Source organism: Pinus tabuliformis, chromosome 5_1 (genome assembly GCF_031772625.1).
Source record: "Pinus tabuliformis cultivar Carrire ecotype Pingquan chromosome 5_1, CPIR1, whole genome shotgun sequence".
Lineage (NCBI taxonomy): Eukaryota > Viridiplantae > Streptophyta > Pinopsida > Pinales > Pinaceae > Pinus > Pinus tabuliformis.
The window spans coordinates 461645699-461652465 of NC_142305.1; the positions used below are offsets into that span (position 1 = coordinate 461645699).

Consider the following 6767-nt stretch of genomic DNA (forward strand, 5'->3'; position numbering starts at 1 on the left):
CTCTGGCTCTTGCTCTGACTGTGGCTCTAACTCTAGCTCTGGCTCTGGTTCTGGCTCCCAGCTCTTGCTTCTGGCACTCACTCTGGCTCTTGGCTGTGGCTTGTGGCTCTCTGCTCTGGCTTCTCTAATCTCTTTCGCTCAGCCTTTGCATGCCTCTAAGAATCGCTCGACCTCCAAGCAATTCCAACAACAATATGCTGCTGTCAATTGAGCTCTCTGGCTTTTCACTCAACCTCCGAGTGACTCCCCAGACTCTCTGCGCATTCAGCGTTTTCTTCGTTGTTCGCCCTCCAACCTCTGGTGGCTCTGCCTATTATAGTGAGCTCGGCTCTGGTTTCTCCGCTTCCAAGTCTGCTCTACTGCTTCTTAGGCTGCTCTCTTTTTCTCTCCTTTTACTCTCTGTCTGTTCGTGGCTTAATGCCAATCCGTCTCATGACTGTTCGCTTCCTCTCCCGGCTCTTCGGATCGCCTGCCTCTGTCCGCTGGAATTCCCTGCTCTGTGTCATCATCACTGTAACGCTTCACAAAGAGGTGGCCACTTGTCTCCTCACGAGCTAAGCCAGCTCTTCCTCAAGTAGTTCTTTACTTCGGTTACTATGTGAAATGATTCATTTGCCAACTCAGCAATCCAATCAGACTTCAACCTTTATGTACCGAAGCTTATTTTCTCTATCGAATCTGGTTTCCCATTAGGCGCAATCTTTGCCGTTAGATCTGGGGCCTCCAGATCCAATAGTTATCACTCTTATCGCGCAGTTGACTTATTCGGGCATTAGCCCGCGATGAGATCGGTTTTCTCTCTCATCCTCCGGACACGCATCATTCACTGTATGGCATCGCTGGTCCTTTGACAAACCCACTTACCACATGAAACGCCTCCAATATTCCGCCGGTTTTGGAGCGTGGGACCTGCCTGTCGTTTTAGCATATTTCCCATGGTTTTCGGGTTCCTTTGTGATTGTGTGCTCGGGGCTTTTCCTTCTCGAGGAGTTTTGCCCAGCGATGCGTGATTAGCGCTAATTGCGCATCAGAAACAGCCTCCATTTTCTGATCTGGATTTCCCAATTGTTAGTTTGTGCCACTGCGCAGTCTCCATGGGCCTCAGTCAATGCACTTTGACTGAAGGTCCTCATTGGTCCATGCTAGCTGCAAATTGTCATTGTTTAGAGGTTATTTCTGACAGGGTTCGACATCCACAAGACTTTAAACTTCGGTATGAGTTTTTACAGAGTTCGGGTAGCTTTAAGAGAGTTTAAGGATCCAAGTTCGGATCACATGAGCCCCATGTAAACCATCATTTCATTCAAGGATGGGGATTTTGATGTTTTCTCTAACCATATTTGTTAGATACTTGCCCCCTTTTCTTGCTTCTGGTCTCTTGAGTTGACCTCCTCTAAATATGCCCTACTCTCCTTAAATTATTTGGAAGGCATCCTTTGTTTTCTAACCCCATTTTACCAGAGATCCTTGACATGTCCCTTGAAATTTTGATCAGCCCCATGATCTAATTTTATGCTAGTGAGTGGAAAGCTTTAGATTTCTTTGCCACATCTTCCTTCATGACCAAACATTGTACCGCTGGTTCTAAGAATCTTGTGGTTACTATCACCACAAGAAATGTATATTGTATTTTAGAGGAGAGAAGAATTGTATATTTCCCTTTGGGACACTCCAAAAATATTTTGACGCACCCTATTTCTCTGACACTCTAGTCTACTTTATGACTTTAATTCCCATTCCATGTTCATCCATGTGGACACCCTTTGTGATGTTCTAGGACAACCTAATGTCCTTGTCAACTCCCTCTCATCTTCCTTGTCATGTTTTCTAGTATTTGTGTATCCAACAATAAATTTGGGAGATGAATGCCAACAAGGTAGCAAATCAAGGGGTTTTCAAGTCATTTATTTAGGGTTCCCACTAGCATAGTCCCACCATATGATCCACCCAATCCCTAAATTGGGGTCAAGTACTATTTCAACATGGTGGGTCATACTTTCTAAGCTAAATGCTATGACTCTTCACATGATATTATTAGAGATACTTGAGGAGAGACCTCTTTGGCTCAAGGGTTAAGGAAGGATTTTGACTTTAATATCCAACCATCAACCATATACTCAACCTTCGTGCCATCATGGAGGAGGGGAGACATTTCTCTTCAAAAGTCTTCTTCTACTTTGTAGGTTTTTCAAAGTTGTTTGATGTTATCTTGAGGGAGGCATTGTTCCATGGATGACATTGACATTTGACATTTCAAATATTTTGTTTAATGTTATTATATGTCTATTGGTTTGTTTTGGTTGCCTCCAAATAATGAATGGATTGTCTAGTTTTATCAAGAAAACCATTGGGTGAAGCACGAGCATCCTTTCTCGCAAATTCCACTGCAAATTTGAAGTAGAAATTTATCTGTAGACCTCATGTCCCCTTTCCCTCCTTATACCAACATACTTGATTGCATTAGAGAGGTCTTCTATAGTTTTTATTGATGCCCTTAGGCCAATATTATCACTCTCTAGGCCTTGATCATTAGATATAGCCACTATGTCAAGTGACCTCCTTTTGCTCAAATGAAAAGATACATAAACCTCTCTAGCCCAGTAGGAAATAGATATTGTAATGTCGTGCCCTTTTATGTTATTTAAACATTTTGATCATGTCAAATTACATAAAAATAAAAATAAAACAAATAAAATTAATATTTATAATTATAATTAATACTTACACCAGTCAAGCTTCATCTTAACTCCAAATTTATCAAGAGCCTAGAGGGATCAAATATCTTGAGGTGCAAACTTTTTTAGAGTGAAAAGAGATTTGATCACTCTCAACACTTGATAAATCTATAGTTAAAATAGATCTAAGCTGATTAATTAATAATAATACTTTTATTATCTATGCCACAAGAAGTAGATATTGCATTAGGTTTTTGGTTACAAAAATTCTATAGTTTAATTATTATTATTATTATTATTTTATTTTTTTTATTTGATTGGCTATGAAGTTAATCTAACATATTGTATATTATATATCTGACCTGTTGTATATTATTTCCCAACCTTCCCAGTATTATGCAGAGATGCCAGAGGAGGATGGTCCTTAGAGAGCAGGGGACACTCCTTGTAGAGATGGCCAACTTTGTGGCAGCACCTGCATCGGAATGGTACCCCTTCATAATCCAGTATTTGCAATCTGGAGGTGTTCCTCCACTGGATCTTCAAGTTTTCCTCCAGTCCTTCACAGGTGTCAAGGTGTACCAGGATACGAGCGAATGCCATCTTCCCTGTCTCAATGAAGGATTTGTCGTGGTTGGGGTCTATCCCCAGTACATTTTTGATGCGCTTGAATATGTCCATCGACCATAGATGCAGTGGAAATCCTGGAGGCCTAGCCCAAATGTGACCTGCACCTAGCTGTTCCCGATCAGGATCAAATAGTGGACTCCACCTTTTAAGTAACACAGGTACCAATTCAATATGCCAAAATTTAGAGAGGACCCAATCGACATGTTCCGGTCTATGGAATTGTAGAGCGAACTAGCCCTTCAACATCATAACAACTGATGGTAATACCTCCAATATCTGGCCCCAAATCTCCGAGATCCATTTCCACAAATGGGGAAGAATAATTCCTACCACGAACCTGACCAACCAGTACTCTGTTTGCAGTGTTGATGACTTTGACCATTGGTAGCTCCTCTCCTAGAATTAGCTGACTCCCCTTATTGCTGACCTTGATACACTTGGATTTTTTCACACCACGCTTGCGGGTTCCAGGTTCTAGGTTAACAGTCTCAGTGGATGGGGCATCTGAGGATATACTAACCATGGCAACATCAATAGGGCTATCAGGCTGAGGTATAGGGCCACCTTCGAAGCAGCCTGAGGAGGGAGGTACAAATACGACTGGGGGATGGGGAGGGTGAACAAGTGGCGAGGAATGTCCAAATGGCACTGAGGAGCAAACCCTAGAGGGCCCCAGATCAACAATGGATACCATAGGAGGTGGTGGGTCAAGACAAGATTCCAGAAAGTGGATCAAGGAAGGGGATGGAGTAGGGTAATCCGATAGTGAAAATAGGAAGGGATCTTTAGGGTAACAATGGAACGGGGTACCCGTAGACACATGATCGACCACCTGATAGGAGTCAAAATTAGGAGGGTTAGGGTTATCAAGGGAATATACTGGGGAAACCCTAGATGCACCGACCAAAGTAGCCGGTAAGTCTTCCGCTGCCAGTGGAACCATAACTGCCGACTAATGTGGAGGAGTAGTCCAGATGGATGCAAATTCATAGGGGTCCTCTGAAAAGTCCACAAGCTCTTCATCCATCTCAGCCTCCTATAGTGATGCAGCTAACCTGTAAGAGGATGTTGGGTCCGAAAACTGCGTTCTCTTGCGGAAGAGGCACTCAAACCCCAAGATATGTTGTCGCCACTAGATCCATAGAGAGGGATGGGGAACAATAGCATGTCTGTCGTGTTGTAGACAAGTGACGAGGCTTAACCGTGGTCATGCAGAGGTTGTAGGATCAAAACGACTCGCATGTTCAGAGCCATCTTTTTCCCCTCTCGCCCCGACTCCATCGAGAAGTTTATCTTTCATGGAGTCAACTCTTATTATTTCTTAAGTGAATGCAATTAGTATTCTCATAGAATGTCTTACAAACACTTACAAAAGTTAAACATGATTTTATTTTGGGAATAATTAGTGATGTATAATAATCATGTTTTTTTTACATGACAAAATAAAAAGAACTTTTTGAGAAAGTAAATATTTTTATATAAGATAATTTGACATTTAGGCATTTACCAAAGATGACTTTTCCAATTCACATATTAACCTAGACCCTAACTTAAGGAATGCATTTTTTTATTTTTTTAAACATTATTAATTGCGGTATGATATAGTATGAAGCCTTACCACACAAACAATCTAAATTCAAAACACTATACAATACAATTGCAGTCTCGAACTCAGAACAAGACTATGATACCCTGTATTACTCACCATATAAAGTAATATCGTAAAGTTACCAATCATTAATTTAATGAGTTGTCTTTAGTGTGACTTTTTGGAAGCTTTTCCGGTCTAATTTCTCTAAAATCTAGCAGGAATTTATTGAAATCACAAGTAACCTCTACACAATCGAAGTGCCTTAAAGGTTTTTCAGGTGTTGAATCCATATATACAGTCAAAAAACCAGTTTAAATAACACAAATCAAGATTTCACGTCAAATTTTTCTGCAGGATTCCGGCACCGGAAAGTCCAAAAAATCGCACTAAAAACAACTCCTTAATTTAATAGCTATTATATAGCACTTGTTATCTCGACATTCAATTTTTTATTTAACTAACTATTATTCATTCAATTTTTTATTTAACTAACTATTATTATTCATGTTTGACCATTTTTTTAACAAATTTCACATAGTTTAACCTTACCAATTATATTTTATAATTTTTAATATTATTTATTATTTTTAATATTATTTTAAGAGAACTTCCCTCCCTCATTTTGCTTTGCTCATTTTGCAGAGTGATTTGCTTTGCGCAGCTAACGAGCAGAGTGATTGGCAATTGAGGTTCGATCCTGATGCCTTTTCGTTGTGGATATTTGTTGCTTTGCTCATTTTGCTTTGCGCGGCTAACAAGCAGAGTGATTGGAAATTGAGGTTCGATCCCGAGGCCTTTTCGTTGTGGAGATTTGAAGGGGGAAAGATGTCTGGTCGTGGAATGGGAGGCAAGGGTTTGGGAAAATATTTCTTTGTGCGGCTAACGAGCAGAGTGATTGGCAATTGAGGTTCGATCCCTAGGCCTTTTTGCATTGTGGAGATTTGAAGGGGGAAAGATGTCCAATCGTGGAAAGGGAGGCAAGGGTTTGGGAAAAGATTGCTTTCGCCGCTAACGAGTAGAGTGATTGGCAATTGAGGTTCTATCCCTAAGCCCTTTCATTGTGGATATTTGAAGGGGGAAAGATGTCCGGCCGTGGAAAGGGAGGCAAGGGTTTAGGAAAAGGAGGTGCAAAGAGGCACGGGAAGGTACTGCATGATACCATTCAAGGAATTACGAAGCCCGCCATTAGGCGTCTTGCCAGGAGAGGCGGTGTCAAGCATATCAACAGCCTCATATATGAAGAAACAAGAGGTGTGTTGAATTTTTTCTTGAGAATGTCATCAGGGACGTCATTACTTACACAGAGCACGCTAGGAGAAAGACTGTAACCACCATGGATGTTGTCTACGCCTTGAAAAGGCAGGGCCGAACCCTATATGGCTTTGGAGGTTAAAGAATAGGTCTCTGGGTTTTTGTTCATTTAATGATTTACTGGTGGCATTTTCAAATGCCACAACTGTGCTTTCTCTGGAATTTGTAAGCTTGTTAGTGCCGAAGCAACGTTGAATTGCTGCTCTAGGCATCTCATCTTGCATTGCATCAGTTTCAGCCCTTTCTTGCCACTGAACGTCTATTCCTGCTATTCCTGTTGTTACTGGAGTATCACAGTGCATATTCCTCTATTAACATGGATTCCTGTTCGTAGGTGATTGTGCGCGGACCTCATTTGCCTTCAATATGACGAAATCTTCTTTGGGTTTTCTTCATCGGTAAGATTCTTAGCTGGGTCGGTAAGATTCTTACCTGGGATTTTGTTATTTTGTACAGGCATAGGTTATAAAATGTTGTTACTTGGCTTACAATGCTTAAAATATTCATTCAGTACTTTCCAGAGTGAAGGCTCAGCTAATATTTAGGCTAGAAATTGCAGT

The 6767-nt window shown here is 41.0% G+C and overlaps 1 pseudogene; it reads left to right on the forward strand.

Annotated features, from left to right (window-relative positions):
- The first annotated feature begins 5978 nt into the window (after window positions 1-5978).
- Window positions 5979-6289, forward strand: LOC149165496 (histone H4-like; annotated as a pseudogene).
- The last annotated feature ends 478 nt before the right edge of the window (window positions 6290-6767 follow it).